This window comes from Bos taurus, chromosome 12 (genome assembly GCF_002263795.3).
Source record: "Bos taurus isolate L1 Dominette 01449 registration number 42190680 breed Hereford chromosome 12, ARS-UCD2.0, whole genome shotgun sequence".
Classification (NCBI taxonomy): Eukaryota; Metazoa; Chordata; class Mammalia; order Artiodactyla; family Bovidae; genus Bos; species Bos taurus.
This window is the reverse complement of record NC_037339.1, coordinates 47,590,507-47,607,458: the sequence shown is the minus strand read 5'-3', so window position 1 is coordinate 47,607,458 and position 16,952 is coordinate 47,590,507. Positions and strand designations below refer to the sequence as shown.

Genomic DNA, 16,952 nt, shown 5'->3' with positions numbered 1-16,952 from the left:
GGAGTTAAATTCACCCACTATAGTGCTATATTAATGCATAAACAAGTTCTATGGCCACAAAGAAGAGGAGTTGTTTATTTTTAACCAGAGGACCAGATGAGTGAATGAAAGACATGTAAGTTGGCCCTTGAAGGACCAATAAATCAAGTTAACTCAAAAAAAGAAAAATGAAATGAATGGGAGAAAGTGCTGGAAACTCAAGTTTCTACCAACACGGCTTCCCACAGGTGCCTGCTGGTAAGCTTTCTGTATAAACCGGTCTTATCAGGTACCACGCCTTCCATATCCTGCCACAACCTGCATACTTCAGTAAGAAATAGCACAACTCCTTATAACATAAAGATTCGAGATACTTCCTTTAATATTATGAATTGACATTTAATGTTTCAGTCCGAGAAAGCAACTGTGCAATTCTTCCACTGACAGTAACAGTAGCAGGAAACACAGAGTGCTCATGCTGGGCTGGGAACACTGTCAGGCACTGTGCATATATTAATAATAACTCATCTAACCTTCACAACACCCTCACAAACTATAGGGTGTATCATTATCTCCATAATACAAAGGACAAGACTGAAACACACAGAAGTTAAGTATCTGTCTACAACAGTCACATGGTAAATAAACTCTGGAGCCCAAATTCGAACCCAAATCGTATGGTGCTCGGGTCCATGCTCTTCATCACATGAGGCTGCCTCTCTGAAGAGTACCCCTGTCTCACAGATCTTCTCTTTGGAAAATTTTGTCATTGTGAGATTTATATTATATGATTATCTCCTAATGCAAATAGATGTTAAGTCAAAAAGAATTCTTCGAAGAATTGTGACTATATTATACATTTGTGTTTATGGTCCATGTTCTTGCAAACTCAAGCTGGTCTGATAAAACACTAGATGGATTGATTCCTGTCACAGCTAAGATCGTAACTGCCATGTAACTAATAAACTATCCACTTGAAAACGTTAAATGTATTAGAAAATGTAAAAGAAATACAATTACAGAACAAATAGCAGGAACTCAAATGTTCTTCAAAAGACAAATTTGAAAAATTAAGAGCATGAACAAGCTAATAGAGTTAAAATTTTCAAAGTTCAAACTGAGTATATATAATCAAATATAATAACACAGAAAGATGTTGGAAGGTGGCCAACATTATAGCAAATGTTTTAAATTATACAAATTCAAATATTTTATCCTTAGAAATGCTTTTTAGAAAGCTAGCATTTGATTCTTAAACTGTTTTTCTTAACTGATTCCTAAATTCTAATTCTTTCATGTTGCTTCCTACTAACTCCATCTTCCATACACATATGCTTATCTCTTCCCATCATTTTATATTTGCATGTGGGAGGTCGAGTAAGAGGAAAGGTAGTAGAAAAGGGAAAAGAAATCTTATCAATTCCATGTAAAATGCAAAAAAACAAAAGTGAGTATCCTAGTATTATCACTGACATTCATTGAAGTCGCTCAGTCGTGTCCGACTCTTTGCAACCCCACGGACTGTAGCCTACCAGGCTCCTCTGTCCATGAAATTTTTCAGGCAAGAGTACTGGAGTGGGTTGCCACTTCCTTCTCCAAGTATTATCATTAGTGTCCAAGTAATATACATTTCAACTTAGGTGCTTTTTGAGTGAAAGAGGGTGCTGTTAATAATTATGCCAGGGACTTCCCCGATGGTCCTGTGGTTAAGAATCTGCCTGCCAATGCACGGGATGTGGGTTCGATCCCTGGTTGAGGAACTAAGATCCCATATGCCACAGAGCAACTAAGTCCATGTGCCACAACAACTGTGTCTGCATGCTCTGGAATCTGAGTGCCACAACAAGAGAAGCCTTGGCAGCACAGCGAAGACCCAGCACAGCCAAAAACAACAACAACAAATATGATTATGCCAGAGAAATAGGCATAAACCAGGACTTCTATGGAAAAACAACTGGAAGATATAAATTATATCATTAAATTATAACATTCAAACAATAAACCTTAAGAGTTAAGTTCTTAACTATTTCTCCAACAAAAGAATTTAACTGTTACAACAAAATAGACATATTTCATATGCAACCTAGTATATTTGTGCAGAGATGACTTCGAACATGTAAGTTTATCCAAAAGTATGAGCTTCTGTGGCTTCTATGGCTCAGTGGTAAAGAACCCTCCTGCCAATGCAAGAGACATGGGTTTGATCCCTGGTCTTGGAAGATTTCCTGGAAAAGGAAATGGCAACCCACTTTAGGGTTCTTTTTTTTAATTATTATTTTTAATTGGAAGATAATTGCTTTACAATACTTTGTTGGTTTCTGCCACACATCAACATGAATCAGCCATAGGCATACATATGCCCCTCCCTCTTGAATCTCTCTCCCACTCCCAACCCCATCCTACCCTTCACTTGGGGAGCACTCCAGAAGTCTTGCCTGGGAAATCCCATGGACAAAGGAGCCTGGCAGGCTACAGACCATGAGGTTGGAAAAGAGTTGGATGTGACTTAATGACTGAACAACAATAATAATCTCACAACTGAAACCTGCAAACCTCAGTACAAAACATACAATAATATTAGAGTTCTGTACAGGAAGGAACGTATTTTCTTACTTTTTTTAGCAGCAAGATACATTTGATACAATTTCATGGTATCAATAGGCCAAACCGAAATACATACTTGGAAAGTGGTAAGAAGAATGTGACGAGAAAAATCTTAGGAACTTTTAAAATTCTAATAGGAAAAAATTAGAATTTGACAATGCCAAGAGCAAATGTTAGTCTGAATAAACATTGCAAATACCTCTGAACTTGAAACTGACCAAAGATACATAGCAAAAGAACATGGTCATCAGAAGAGTTCAGCAAGCACGACTAAGCAACCCATTCTCCTCCTTCCATATCCATATAAAAATATTTTTGTTTAATAAAAATGAACATATTTTTTCCAATTGGGACAAAAAAGAGACTGAAAGCAGCTGTTTATAAGACAAGTTTACTTATTAGAAAAGCATCTGAGTTAATCTCCTCTACCTTCAGATTCTTCCTCCAGGACAAAACATACAACTGCTCGTTTGTATTTGTTTTTAAGATGGTATGAAATAAAAGAATTCTAAGTGGATTATCTGCTATTACACAATCAATGACTGATAACCTGTGCTTTAATTAACATAGATAGTTGATAAGTGAATGAACAGGACATGAAAAAAAAGAGCAAAGTAGAAATTTTATATAACATACTTTCTTGGGGGAAGCTAGGCATTCTAAGAGTTGAAACTTACTGAGATTACTGTCAAATGAACAAGCTAGACTTTTCTTCCCTTTATGTTATTTGGTTCCCAAGTAGATTTTTTTCACTTTATAGATGTGAAAACTTCAGCCAAAAGTAGATAAATGATCTTTTAAAATTATAAAAAAGGTAAGTACCAAAATGCAAAACACTTGTTCCATTAATGTGCTGAGGTTTAACAAGTAGCTGATGGAATAAAATGGAATATATTAAAATGAAACTAGGTGACTCTGGTGGACGGTTAACTGAGTGACTATAAACGTCAATTACCAAGCTAGGTCCTGATTAAATCCATCTTATTATAAATCTTGTACAGATTTTCATTTTATCTAAACCCACAGTCTGATTTCTCTAAAGTAGGAATAAATGATTCTTTCGCTAAATAAGTATTTATTGCACACTTACTATAAATCAGACATTGGCACAGGGGAGTATAACACTGAACAACATATGAAAGTCCTTACTCATATGGAGATTGCATTGTAGTAGGAAAGAAACTGGAGAAGGCCACTCCAGTACTCTTGCCTGGAAAATCCCATGGATGGAGGAGCCTGGTAGGCTACAGTCCATGGGGTTGTGAAGAGTCGGACACGACTGAGCGACTTCACTTTCACTTTTCACTTTCATGCATTGGAGAAGGAAATGGCAACCCACTCCAGTGTTCTTGCCTGGAGAATCCCAGGGATGGGGGAGCCTGTTGGGCTGCCGTCTATGGGGTCGCACAGAGTCGGACACGACTGAAGCGACTTAGTAGCAGCAGCAGCAGGAAAGAAACCAAACATATGCCAGTAGGTCCTAAGTTCTTAGAGAAAAATTAAGCAGAGAAGGGGCTAACAAGTGTGGGTGAGCAAGTACGGGAGAAGTGGGGGCTTTCATAGTTTTAAACAGACTCATCAGGAAAAATGGAGAGAGGAAGTGACATCTGAAGGTATGGAGAAAGTGAGGAGATAGGGCTCCAGGACATCCAGAAATGGTGGTTAAGCAGTGGGAACTGTAAATTCAAAGGAGGTGGGAAACATACCTAACAGTCAGAGGAAGAGGAGGCAAGGTGATTAAGCAAGTGTCTAGAACACAGGCTGTGAAAGAAAGGTGGGGATACTAGGCATAGATCATGTAGTTATCACAGGCCATATTAATCACTTATAATTTTGTTTTTAATCATTCAAATTTTGATGGAGTAAGATGGAATCCCTTTTTACCTGAGCAGAAGAGTGATCCAATTTGGCCTACTGCTTAACAGGAACACAGAAGGAAGATGGGGGACCACTTAAGGGGCTCTTGCAGTAATCAGAACAAGAGATAATGGTACCTTGAACTGAGGCTGTATCTGTGAGATGATAAAAGATCAATAAATTTTGAAGACACAATCAAAAGGATCTTAGAATGACTAAAACATGGAAAATAAGAAAGAGATTTTGAAAAGGACCTCAAGGTTTTTGGTCTGAGTGAGAAGACTAGAGTTGTCTTTAATTGCACTGGGTCAGACTGGGGCAGGGAGAAGGAAATGGCAACCCACTCCAGTACTCTTGCCTGGAAAATCCCATGGATGCAGGAGCCTGGTAGGCTGCAGTCCATGGGGTTGCTAAGAGTTGGACATGACTGAGCGACTTCACTTTCACTTTTCCTTTCATGCATTGGAGAAGAAAATGGCAACCCACTCCAGTATTCTTGCCTGAAGAATCCCAGGGACGGGGAGTCTGGTGGGCTGCCGTCTATGGGGTTGCACAGAGTCGGACACAACTGAAGCGACTTAGCAGCAGCAGCAGCAGACTGAGGCAGAGCTAAGTTGGAGGGACAGAAGTTTGCTTCTAGACACGTTAAATTAAAGATGCTTATTAGATAACCAGGTGGAAACGCCATGAAGGCAGCTGCAAAAGATGTCAAGGAGACGGGGAAGTCACAGCGCAGGATCCTGGAAGGCAGTTAGACTATGTTTCCAGGAAGAGGGAGTGATCAACTGTATTCAATATTGCTGTGGTCAAGTAAGATGAGAACTAAGAACCCGACCACTACACTTTGGGCAACATGGTCTCTGGGGGCTTTGGTAAGAGTAGCTTTGTTAGATTGGTATGGGGGAGGGGCAAAGCTTGGTAGTGGACTTTTAAAATGGGGTAAAGAATGAGTAGTCATGTACGGATATGAGAGTTGGACAATGAAAAAGGCTGAGTGTCGAAGAAATGATGCTTTTGAACTGTGGTGCTAGGAAAGACTCTTGAGAGTCCCTTGGACAGCAAGGAGATCCAACCAGTCCATCCTGAAGGAAATCAACCCTGAATATTCACTAGAAGTAATGATGCTTAAGCTGAAGCTCCAATATTTTGGCCACCTGAGGCGAAGAGCCAACTCACTGGAAAAGACCCTGATGCTGGTAAAGACTGAAGGCAGGAGGAGAAGGGGACGACAGAGGATGAGATGGTTGGCATCACTGACATGAATTTGAACAAACTCTGGGAGACGGTTAAGGACAGGGAAGCCTGGCGTGCTGTAGTCCATGGGGTCGCAAAGAGTCGGACACGACTGACTAACAACAATAACAACAAAGAATGAGCATGTAAACTCTTTGCAGGAATCTGGCCACAAAGCAGAGCAATGAAATGGGGGTAGTGGTTAGAAATGGGGGGGTTAGAGTGGGAAGTGGAGATACAGAGGTTTTATTCAAGATAGGAGAAACAATATGCTTATACATGGGAAAAAGGGGGAAAACTGCCAGTATAGGAGACAGAAGGGAGAACTACTGGAGCGTGCCCTTGAGCAGCAGAGAGGGGACGGGCTCTAGGGACAGGTGCAGAGCCTGGGACTCAGGAGAGGAGTCTCAGAGAGGCAGGCCTGTCAAAAAATACCATTTTATAGAAAAATAAAGGTCTCTTTTCTAAGTTTCAAAATTAAAAATGCTTTTATACAGTTCTCACAATTCACACTCAGCCTTCAAGTGTGAAGTAGGGTTTGTGTGCATATGTGCATGCTAAGTCACTTTCAGTTCAGTTCAATTCAGTTCAGTCGCTCAGTCGTGTCCGACTCTTTGCAACCCCATGAATCGCAGCACGCCAGGCCTCCCTGTCCATCACCAACTCCTGGAGTTCACTCAGACTCATGTCCATCGAGTCAGTGATGCCATCCAGCCATCTCATCCTCTGTCGTCCCCTTCTCCTCTAGCACCCAATCCCTCCCAGCATCAGAGTCTTTTCCAATGAGTCAACTCTTCGCATGAGGTGGCCAAAGTACTGGAGTTTCAGCTTTAGCATCATTCCTTCCAAAGAAATCCCAGGGCTGATCTCCTTCACAATGGACTGGTTAGATCTCCTTGCAGTCCAAGGGACTCTCAAGAGTCTTCTCCAACACCACAGTTCAAAAGCATCAATTCAAAAGCATCAGTTCAAAAGCATCAGTTCTTTGGTGCTCAACCTTCTTCACAGTCCAACTCTCACATCCATACATAACCACAGGAAAAACCATAGCCTTGACTAGATGGACCTTTGTTGGCAAAGTAATGTCTCTGCTTTTGAATATCCTATCTAGGTTGGACATAACTTTCCTTCCAAGGAGTAAGCATCTTTTAAGTCGCTTTAGTCATGTCCAACTCTTTGAGACCCTGTGAACTGTAGCCCACCAGGCTCCTCTGTCCATGGGATTCTCTAGGCAAGAATACTGGAGTGAATTGCTATGCCCTCCTCCAGGGAACCTTCCTGAACCATGGATCAAACCCCCATATCTTAAGTCTCCTGCATTGGCAGGCAGATTCTTTATCACTAGCGCCTCCTGCGAAGCCTTCAAGATTTGCAAATTCTCTGAAAAAGCTGAGATTCTTTTCCAAAAACATTACCACTAAAATTAGTTTCAGTAAGAAATTTTTTGTCAATTTTCATAGCCTTGGCCAGTAAGATGGAAATCTTCATTATATTATAGAGTCAGAGGTATCTAGTTTCACCAGTTAAAATGTCTACAATTACAGAAAAATCACAACCTCTAAGTGTCTCAGTTTCTACATTTGTAGAATGGAGATACTAATACCTACAACCTCATAAAATGCCCCATTTAATTCTCTCTACAATGTATGTGATACATCTATTTATGTATACTCAATAAATAGTAGCTATAGTTAGTATGTAATCTAAATATGAAAATCTAGGGGAGGGGAGAGATGGGTGTATGAGATTAAAAGACACAAACTATTATGTATAAAATAAATAACCATAAGAATGTATTATACAGCACAGGGAACTATAGCCATGATTTTGTAATTACTTTGCATCAAGTATGATCTATTAAAAAGGCTGAATTACTATGCTGTACACCAGAAGCTAATATAACACTACAAGTCAATTACACGTAATAAAAAATTTAAAAAATATGAAGGTATTCATTTAGAGAATGACAATTAGGGCAATGCTTCCCAAGATTTTTTATTGTAAAAAAATAAAATGATAATATTTATAAGCGTACCCTGGGGAAAACAGAAAACTGCTACAGAAGCTTCAGCAGCTTAAGATCCCTCCTTGCCTCAGGGTCTTTCCTGAGGGCTGAAGGGAATTATATCTAGGGCACAGTAGAGAAAATTCCTAGTTATAAACTATGTGATCTTATTGTTGAAAGATATTGAAAAAGACACAAGTGGAGAGATGTTCTGTGCTCATGGATTGGAAGAATTAACATTGTCAAAATGTCCTTATTACCTAAAGCAGTCTAAAGTTCAAGGTAATCCCTATCAAAACCCCAAGGATATTTTTTTCACAGAAACAGAACAAAACTTTCTAAAAATCACAGAGACCCACAAAAGATCTCGAATAGGCAAAGCAATCCTGAGAAAAAGCAACACAACGGTAGGTATCACGCATTCTGCCTTCAACCTATACTACAAAGCCACGGTAATCAGAATAGAATGGTACTGGCAGAAAAACAGATACATGGATCAGTGTGACAGAACAGAGAGCCCAAAAATAAACCGACACGAGTGGAATGACAAAGGAGCAAAGAACATACGGTAGAGAAAGGATCGCCTCCGCAATAAATGGTGTTGTGAAAACTGGGCAGCCACATGCAAAAATACTATTTCACATCATATACAAAATTTACTCAAAATGGATTAAAAATCTCAATGTAAGACCTGAAACCATAAAACTCTTCAAAGAAAACATAAGCAGTATGTTCTTTGACATCAATCTTAGCAATATTTTTCTAGATATGTCTTTTCAGGCAAGGGAAACAAAGGCAAAAATAAACAAGCAGATAACATTAAATTAATAACCTTCACAGTGAAGAAAATCATAAATAACACAACGATGATCCTACTGAATGGGAGAAGATGTTTGTAAATGATACACACAATAAGGGATTAATATACAAAATATATAAAGAACTCATACAACTCAACAACAAAAAACAACCCAATTCAAAATGAGCAGAAGAGCTTAACAGACATTTTGCAAAGGAAGACATACAGGTACTCAATAGGTACATGAAAAGATGTTCAAAATCACCAATTATTAGAAAAATGCAAATCAAAACCACAATGAGCTATTACCTTACACCTGACAAGAACAACCATCATCAAAAAAATAAGAAATAACAAGTGTTGAAGAGGATGTGGAGAAAAGGGACCCCTTAATCACTGCTGGTGGGAATGTAAATTGGCGCAGCAACTATGGAAGACAATATGAATATTCCTCAAAAAATTAAGAATAGAACTCCCATATGATCCAGTTATCTCGTCTAAGAACAAGAAAACACTATTTTGAACACATACACACACAATGGAATAGTACTCAGCAATAAAAAAGAGATGAAATCTTGCCATTTGCAATAACATGGATGGACCTTGAGGTTATTATGCCAAATGAAGTATGTCAGATGGAGAAAGACAAATATTGTATGATCTAACTCATAGGCGGACTATGTAAACTAGTAAATAAATAAAATAATAAAACTAGTAAATAAATAAAAACAGAGTAAATGAACAAACCAAACCAAACAAAAACAAACACGAACATACAGAGAACAGTGCGGTGGTTACTAGAGGAGAAAGGGAAGGGCAGGGAAAATGGGTAAAAGTGACCAACTGTATGATGACAGGTGAAAACCAAAGTTTTGCTGGTGAGCGTGTTGCAGGGTATCTGTATACACTACTGTACACAAGTAGATATACACTACTGTATACATGAAACTTTATATAACGTCATGAATCAAATGCTATCCCAATAATAACAAAATAAATAATAAAATTAAAATTGTCTTAACGAACAACAGACAATATGATCTCAGAGAAGGTACTTTGGAGCTTGATCAGAGCTGTCATATCTGTAAAACATCAGGAATTAATTGTTATCTTCCTTTCTCAATGTTGTCTATAACCTTGAGTTAATGGCCATGTCTAACTAGTCACCTCTCTGAGACTAGGCAAGCAGAAGAGCTGAGTCATTCTTGTTCACTTCCTGCCAATCACCAGGTCTTGTCAATTCTACTATAAATATTCTTTCAACTTTTATTTTCTCTTTCCATTTTTCATATTCACTTAAATTTTGCAACTGTCTCCTTACCAGTTTTCCTGCCTTCATGTCCTTTACAATCATAATCCACCTCACACTGCAACCATGGTTACAAAAAATGAATATATCATGTCACTCTTTTACTATAAAATCTCCTAAAATAACCTGACAACAGAACATTTAAAAATATTACCCTACTCTTCAACCAGCCTCCCTCACCATCCTATGAACTAAACAATGCAGGCAAACCTAAGTTTTTGCATAACCCAAACTCTCACTGCTTCAAAACTGGAACACCCTAAACACCTTGAAAATTCTTAACTATTATCAATTAAGCTGTGAAGGCCTGTGGTAATCACCTACAGGGCATAAAGAAAATAATTTACAATTAAAAAATAGCTAATAATAAAACTTCATTTACAATTATTTGAGAAGTTATCTGTCAGATCAGATCAGATCAGATCAGTCGCTCAGTCGTGTCCGACTCTTTGCGACCCCATGAATCGCAGCACGCCAGGCCTCCCTGTCCATCACCAACTCCCGGAGTTCACTCAGACTCATGTCCATCGAGTCAGTGATGCCATCCAGCCATCTCATCCTCTGCTGTCCCCTTCTCCTCTAGCCCCCAATCCCTCCCAGCATCAGAGTCTTTTCCAATGAGTCAACTCTTTGCATGAGGTGGCCAAAGTACTGGAGTTTCAGCTTTAGCATCATTCCTTCCAAAGAAATCCCAGGGCTGATCTCCTTCAGAATGGACGGGTTGGATCTCCTTGCAGTCCAAGGGACTCTCAAGAGTCTTCTCCAACACCACAGTTCAAAAGCATCAATTCTTCGGTGCTCAGCTTTCTTCACATTCCAACTCTCACATCCACATATGACTACTGAAAAAACCATAGCCTTGACTAGACGAACCTTTGTTGGCAAAGTAATGTCTCTGCTTTTGAATATGCCATCTAGGTTGGTCACAACTTTCCTTCCAAGGAGTAAGCGTCTTTTAATTTCATGGCTGCAGTCACCACCTGCAGTGATTTTGGAGCCCAGTTATCTGTAAAGCCACATATTTTCAAAATAGTCTAACTGCAAAGACAGTATGAATATGGTTAAGTGTTTTCATAAAAGAACTTTAAAAATATACAGGGCATCTCTGGCAGTCCAGTGGTTTAAGACTCTGTGCCCAAGACTCCATGTTCCCATTGCAGGGAGCATGGGTTCAATCCCTGCTGGGAAGATCCCCTTGTCCTGTGGCACGCTTCCCCCACTCCAACCCCACATACAGATATCTGTTAAGATATGAGTGAAAGAAGTATGCTTGTTTAAGTGCTAATGAGGGCATACACTTCTCAAATCATGAATGAAATCCCTGTACACTAGTTGCAATTCACCTATTGTAATGTGTTATGTATACTCAACTAACTTTTGTAAATAAACAGATTCAAGATTCAAAGGTGCTTAATATCACTCTGAGATTCTACGCAAAACTTAAGTTTTTTATTTCTTTAATTTCTTCTTGAGTACTTTGGAAGATGATAAAATTGTGGTCAAGATGGTTTTCAGTGATATGGTGGGAAAATAAAATCACTAAAGCAATACTAATTGTTACATTTAAAAGCATAATTTTGATCTCCTTTTCCCTACTGCCTTCCCCCTTTTAAATAACTGCAGAGCAATTTGCATTTTCATATTTTTCTATGCAGAAAAAAGAGTATAATGAGCATCTCTCACAAACTCTTCTTTACTCAACTCTTTTTTACAGTATTACTATGCGTATAGCTCTTTCTGTGGTTATAATAATGAGACTATAATAATGAACCAGTTTTACGTTCTGGAAAAACTTAATCAGCTGAATTTATCTCCTCTTATTTCACCATTTCACAATATTAATCAACATAAGCCAGCCATTTAATGCAGAAATTTAGACTGAAACAAATGGCATGCAGACCCTCTATGCTTATATTGTCTCAGTTAACGAAAATGGTTAAACGCCATGGAAATCAATACTTAAGAATAATTATATATTTTGTAATACTGCCTTTTAGTGATGATAAACAATTCCAGGGCTTCCCTGGTGGCTCAGATGGTGAAGAACTTGCCGCCAGTGCAGGAGACCTGGGCTTGATCTCTGGGTCGGGAAGATCCCCTGGAGACGGGAATGGCTGCCTACTCCAGTATTCTTGCTTAGAGAATCTCATGGACAGAGGAGTCTGGTGGGCCACAGACCATGGGGTTACAAACAGTCAAACAGGACTTGGCAACTGAGCACACAGGCATGCAAACAATTCCAAAATGTTACCAGTTTTCTTTTATATAATGCTCATTTTACTTAAATTGTAAACATAATGGATAAAAGAAAAATTTTAAGCATTTCTTACAAATAAAAGGTACCTAAATACCATTTATATACAGCTTTATAATTTATATTTTTACATATTTTATCTCATTTAGAACTTACAGATCTCACTGTGAAATATACTAGCTCATTTTATAAAACAAAAAATTAAACTTCAGTGATATTAAGTGACATATTCACTCAGCTAATAAAGTTGTACAGCCAGAATTTGTCTCATTCCAAATCTCTCTCACACTATACTCCCTGTTCAGGGAATAATGTTTTTCTTCCAAATGTACAAGAGGGTCCTACTAAATAAGAAGTTTTTTATATAATAAATCTCACCACCAGAGTGAGTTTCACTCATTATTTCACATAGCTCCCAGATATCATTTTAAAGAAGAAAAAAGTCCAGAAAAAGATAAGAAACCTAACTCCTAGACTGAGCTAAAGCATGCATACACACTATAATTCCAAATAAAGTATTTTCAGTTCAGTTCAGTTGCTCAGTTGTGTCCAACTCTTTGCGACCCCATGAACGGCAGCACGCCAGGCCTCCTTTTGTCCGTCACCAACTCCTGGAGTCCACCCAAACCCATGTCCATTGAGTCGGTGATGCCATCCAACCCTCTTATCCTCTGTCATCCCCTTCTCCTCCTGCCCTCAATCTTCCCCAGCATCAGGGTCTTTTCAAATGAGTCAGCTCTTCACATCAGGTGGGCAAAGTACTGGAGTTTTAGATGTACCCAAATACATAAGTTCTCTTTTTGCTTATCTCAGCCATTTCTTAAGTCTTTATCTCTTGTTTTCTCTTCCTCTTGCCTCTCAACACCTTAACTTCACAAACTACTGGTATGCTTGACTGCAGACGCAGATCAAGATTGGATGGAATGAATTCCATCTTTCTTTTACATCTAAGAGAAAATAAAAGGCACTCTTTCTCTTTATTAAAGTAGCAAAATTCCTTCATTAAATCTCAACCCTTCAGTACCTATTTTTTTCCCCATTATGGTTCACTGTTGTTGCTGTCTAGTCACTCAGTTGTGCCCGACTCTTTCGTGACTCCATGGACTGCAGCCTGCCAGGCTCCTCTGTCCATGGAGTTTTTCAGGCAAGAATACTCAAGTGGGTTGCCATTTCCTTCTCCAGGCGATCTTCCCAACTCAGGAATCAAACTCACATTTCCTGCATTGGCGGGTTGATTCTTTACCATTATGGCTTATTACAGGATACTGAATATAGTACCCTGTAATATACAGTAGGATCTTGTTTCTTTTATAGAGTAGTTTGCATCTGTTAATCCTAAATTCCTAATTTATCCCTGCCCCCCTCTGGTAACCCTAAGTTTATTTTCTATGTCTGTGAGAATGTTTCTGTACTGTAAATAAGTTCATTTGTATTATATTTTAGAATCTACATATACCTGATGTCATACAGTATTCATCTTTGTCTGTGTGCCTTACTTCACTTAATATGATAATCCTTAGGTCCATCCATGATGCTGCAATACGGGGCACTGTTTCATTCTTTTTTGGCTGAGTACTACTTCACTGTAGGACTGCTATGAACACGTGGGTGCACATATCTTTTTCAATTATCGTGTTTTCTCCAAATATATGCCCAGGAATAGGAAAGCTGAATCATATAGCAACTGTTTTTAGATTTTAAAGGAATCTCCATTCTGTTTTCCATAGTGGGTGCAACCAATTTACGTTCCCACCAACAATGTAGGAGGTTCCCTTTTCTCCACACCCTCTCCATCATTTTTGTTATTTTTAGACTTTTTAATGATGGCCATTCTGACTGGTGTGAAGTGACGCTTCACTGTAGTTTTGATGTGCATTTCTCTAATAATTAGACATGTTGAGCATCTTTTCATGTATCTATTGGCCATCTTTGGATAAATGTCTATTTAGGTCTTCTGCTCATTATTTGATTGGGTTGTTTGCTTTTTTGTTATTAGGTTATATGAACTATTTGTATATTTTGGAAATGAAGCCTTTGTTGTATTGTATGCAAATATTTTCTCCTATTCTATATGCCATTTTTTCATTTTGTTTATGGTTTCCTTTGTTATGCACAAGTTTATATGTATGTTAGGTTCATTTGTTTATTTTTGCTTTTATGTCTATTGACTTGAGAGACTGATTGCTATGACATGTTAGAGAATATTTTGCGTATTTCTCTTCTAGGGGTTTTATGGTGTCATGATTTATATTTAAGTCTTTAAAAAGGCACTCTCTTATAATATCCCCCACTGCATAGAAAAAAAACCAAAAGCAAAACATATTTCTTTAATCTTACTTAACTTTCTCCTAAAAATGCTCATTGCCCAAGAGGCAAGGAGACTAAGTACATATATGCAATTGTAAGTACTTTTCCCATTTTAATTCATATTGTAACAGCACACTTTGAGGAAGTAAAAGTAATCACCATAAACATCTAAGTCCAGAGCAAGTGATCAATTTGCTCAGACACAAAAACACCTAAATGAGTACTCTTGTGTTTTCTGGATCTCATGTTTCATAACAAGGAACACTAAAACCCTTTCCTTAATTATTTTAAGTTTCAAAGGAAATAATTTACAATTTATTTTTACCTTGTGAAAGACAAGTGGGATGTAAGCTCTAACTACAGTTAAATCCTGCCAGAATGAGGAAACTGGGATTCAAAAGAATTCAGCCACATAAAACATAGGATTAGATTATTGTAAAGTTAATAAAATGATACAGGTGAGCCTGTATCACAGCTGGCTGGGGGCCCACGCTGAAGTCTGGCTCCATCTGGTGGCAACCGTCCACCCTAGATTCACTATCATGCAGTCATCCTGATGGCTGGCTGGGGTTTCTAGGGCTTCCCTGGCCTGCAATGCAGGAGACCTGGGTTCGATCCCTGGGTTGGGAAGATCCCCTGGAGAAGGAAATGGCAACCCACTCCAGTATTCTTGCCTGGAGAATCCCATGGATGGAGAGGCCTGGTAGGCTACAGTCCACAGGGTCCCAAAGAGTTGGATACAACTGAGTGACTTCACTTTCACTTTCAGCCCCAACCTCAGGAACTCCTTGACTAGGTGGCATCCACTTTGACGTGGCTATGGAGTCAGAACATAGGGGAAAAGGAAACCTGTTCAATTTCCCTGCTTCCAGAAATGGTTCCATCATCTGTTTCCCAACCTACTGCTACCAATCATTTTAGAGAAGAGGGGCTAGTTTACATCAACTTGTAAATGCATGTAAATTTGTAAATACAATTTGTAAATTGCATTTGTAATTTGTAAATACAAATTGCAAATACATGAGCTGTATTTTAAAAGACTTGAGAAAAAACAAAAATTACCACCACCACCAATAACAACAACAAAAACTAAAAAATCAGTACATTCTCAAAATGACTACATACTAAGGTTTATGTGGCTATGTGCACTATTTGGAAGTAATCATGCATGTTTATCACAGAAACAATCCCATAAATTTTCAAATTTTTAAGTTGACCAATAAAAGCCTTTATTACAAAATCCATAACAGAACTGAGTTACAGGACTAAAAGTACTTATTTGTAAAAGAGAACAGTAGCATTACCTATGCCATAGGTTTAGCGCATGTCTGGATCTTTCTTCTAAGATTCAGACCTTATACATATAGTCAATTTTTCTATTTACACATGTCACAGACACTTAATGAAACTAAACTAAATTTGTCATGTTTCTCAGGTAAAGCCGTGCATTTTTCTGATGCTTTAAAGACTGCATCACTGTCCCCACAGCTGCCCAATCAAGAACCTAGTGACATCCTTCTCATTCCCCAGTCCAATCTAGTCACCACATCCTCCTATCTATCCAGTTAGCTTAGTTCTACCCCCTGAGCATTTTTCCCAGTCTGGCCCCATCCTCCCCATCTCTGCTGCTACTATTGTAGTTCTATCATTACTTCCCACCTTGGTAAGGGAAGCAATCTCTAAAAGAGGCCTCTTTGTCTATAGCTTGCTGCAAAGTCACTTCAGTCGTATCCGACTCTGTGAGATCCCACAGACGGCAGCCCACCAGGCTCCCCCATCCCTGGGTTCTCCAGGCAAGAACACTGGAGTGGGCTGCCATTTCCTTCTCCAGTGCATGAAAGTGAAAAGTGAAAGTGAAGTCGCTCAGTTGTGTCCGACGTAGCAACCCCATGAACTACAGCCTACCAGACTCCCCTGTCCATGGGATTTTCCAGGCAAGAGTACTGGAGTGGGGTGCCATTGCCTTCTCTGGTCTATAGCTTATACACCCTCAATCTTCCTCCACATCACAGAATGGATTTTTATATAAAGTCAGATCATATCATGCATAGTCTCAAAATCTTTTAACTGTTTACGATGTTAGACAATGGCTCAAATGCATAATTAGGACCCACTTCCCTCTTCTGCTTCATTTCTTACAACTCACTGCTTCTCAGTCTATGGGCTAACCATACTGAATTATTTGCAGTTTGTTCCAAAAACTTCATTTTGACTTGTCTCCAGGGTATGCATTAGTGCCCCTAGTTTCCTTCCCTTCCATAACTGACAGTCTTACTCTTAGTCACCATGCAGATGTTAGCATACGCATTTCTCCCTCCATGTAACCTTCCCCAATTCCTCCCAGCGCTCAGTTAGATACACCTTGAGTCTATGTGGTCTCATTCTGAGTATCCTGCCCTTTGCTCTATTATCATCATACTTTTGCTCACTGTTCCTTTATTTCTCCATTAGACTGCCAGCTTTGTGAAGGCAAAGGTCACCAGTGTATCTATGGCTCATGACATGTGTCAGTACATGGTTAGTAAATATTTGCTAAATAAATAAATTTATTGTTCTGAGAGTTCAAGTGTAAACTTCTCTAATACCAACCAGAGTCTGATTTAAA

General features: G+C 38.8%; 1 protein-coding gene across 3 annotated transcripts in view; it reads right to left on the bottom strand.

Moving 5' to 3' along the window:
* The window catches only part of PIBF1 (progesterone immunomodulatory binding factor 1), a 233,690-nt gene that overhangs the window by 159,140 nt on the left and 57,598 nt on the right, over positions 1 to 16,952 (bottom strand). The window lies entirely within an intron of this gene.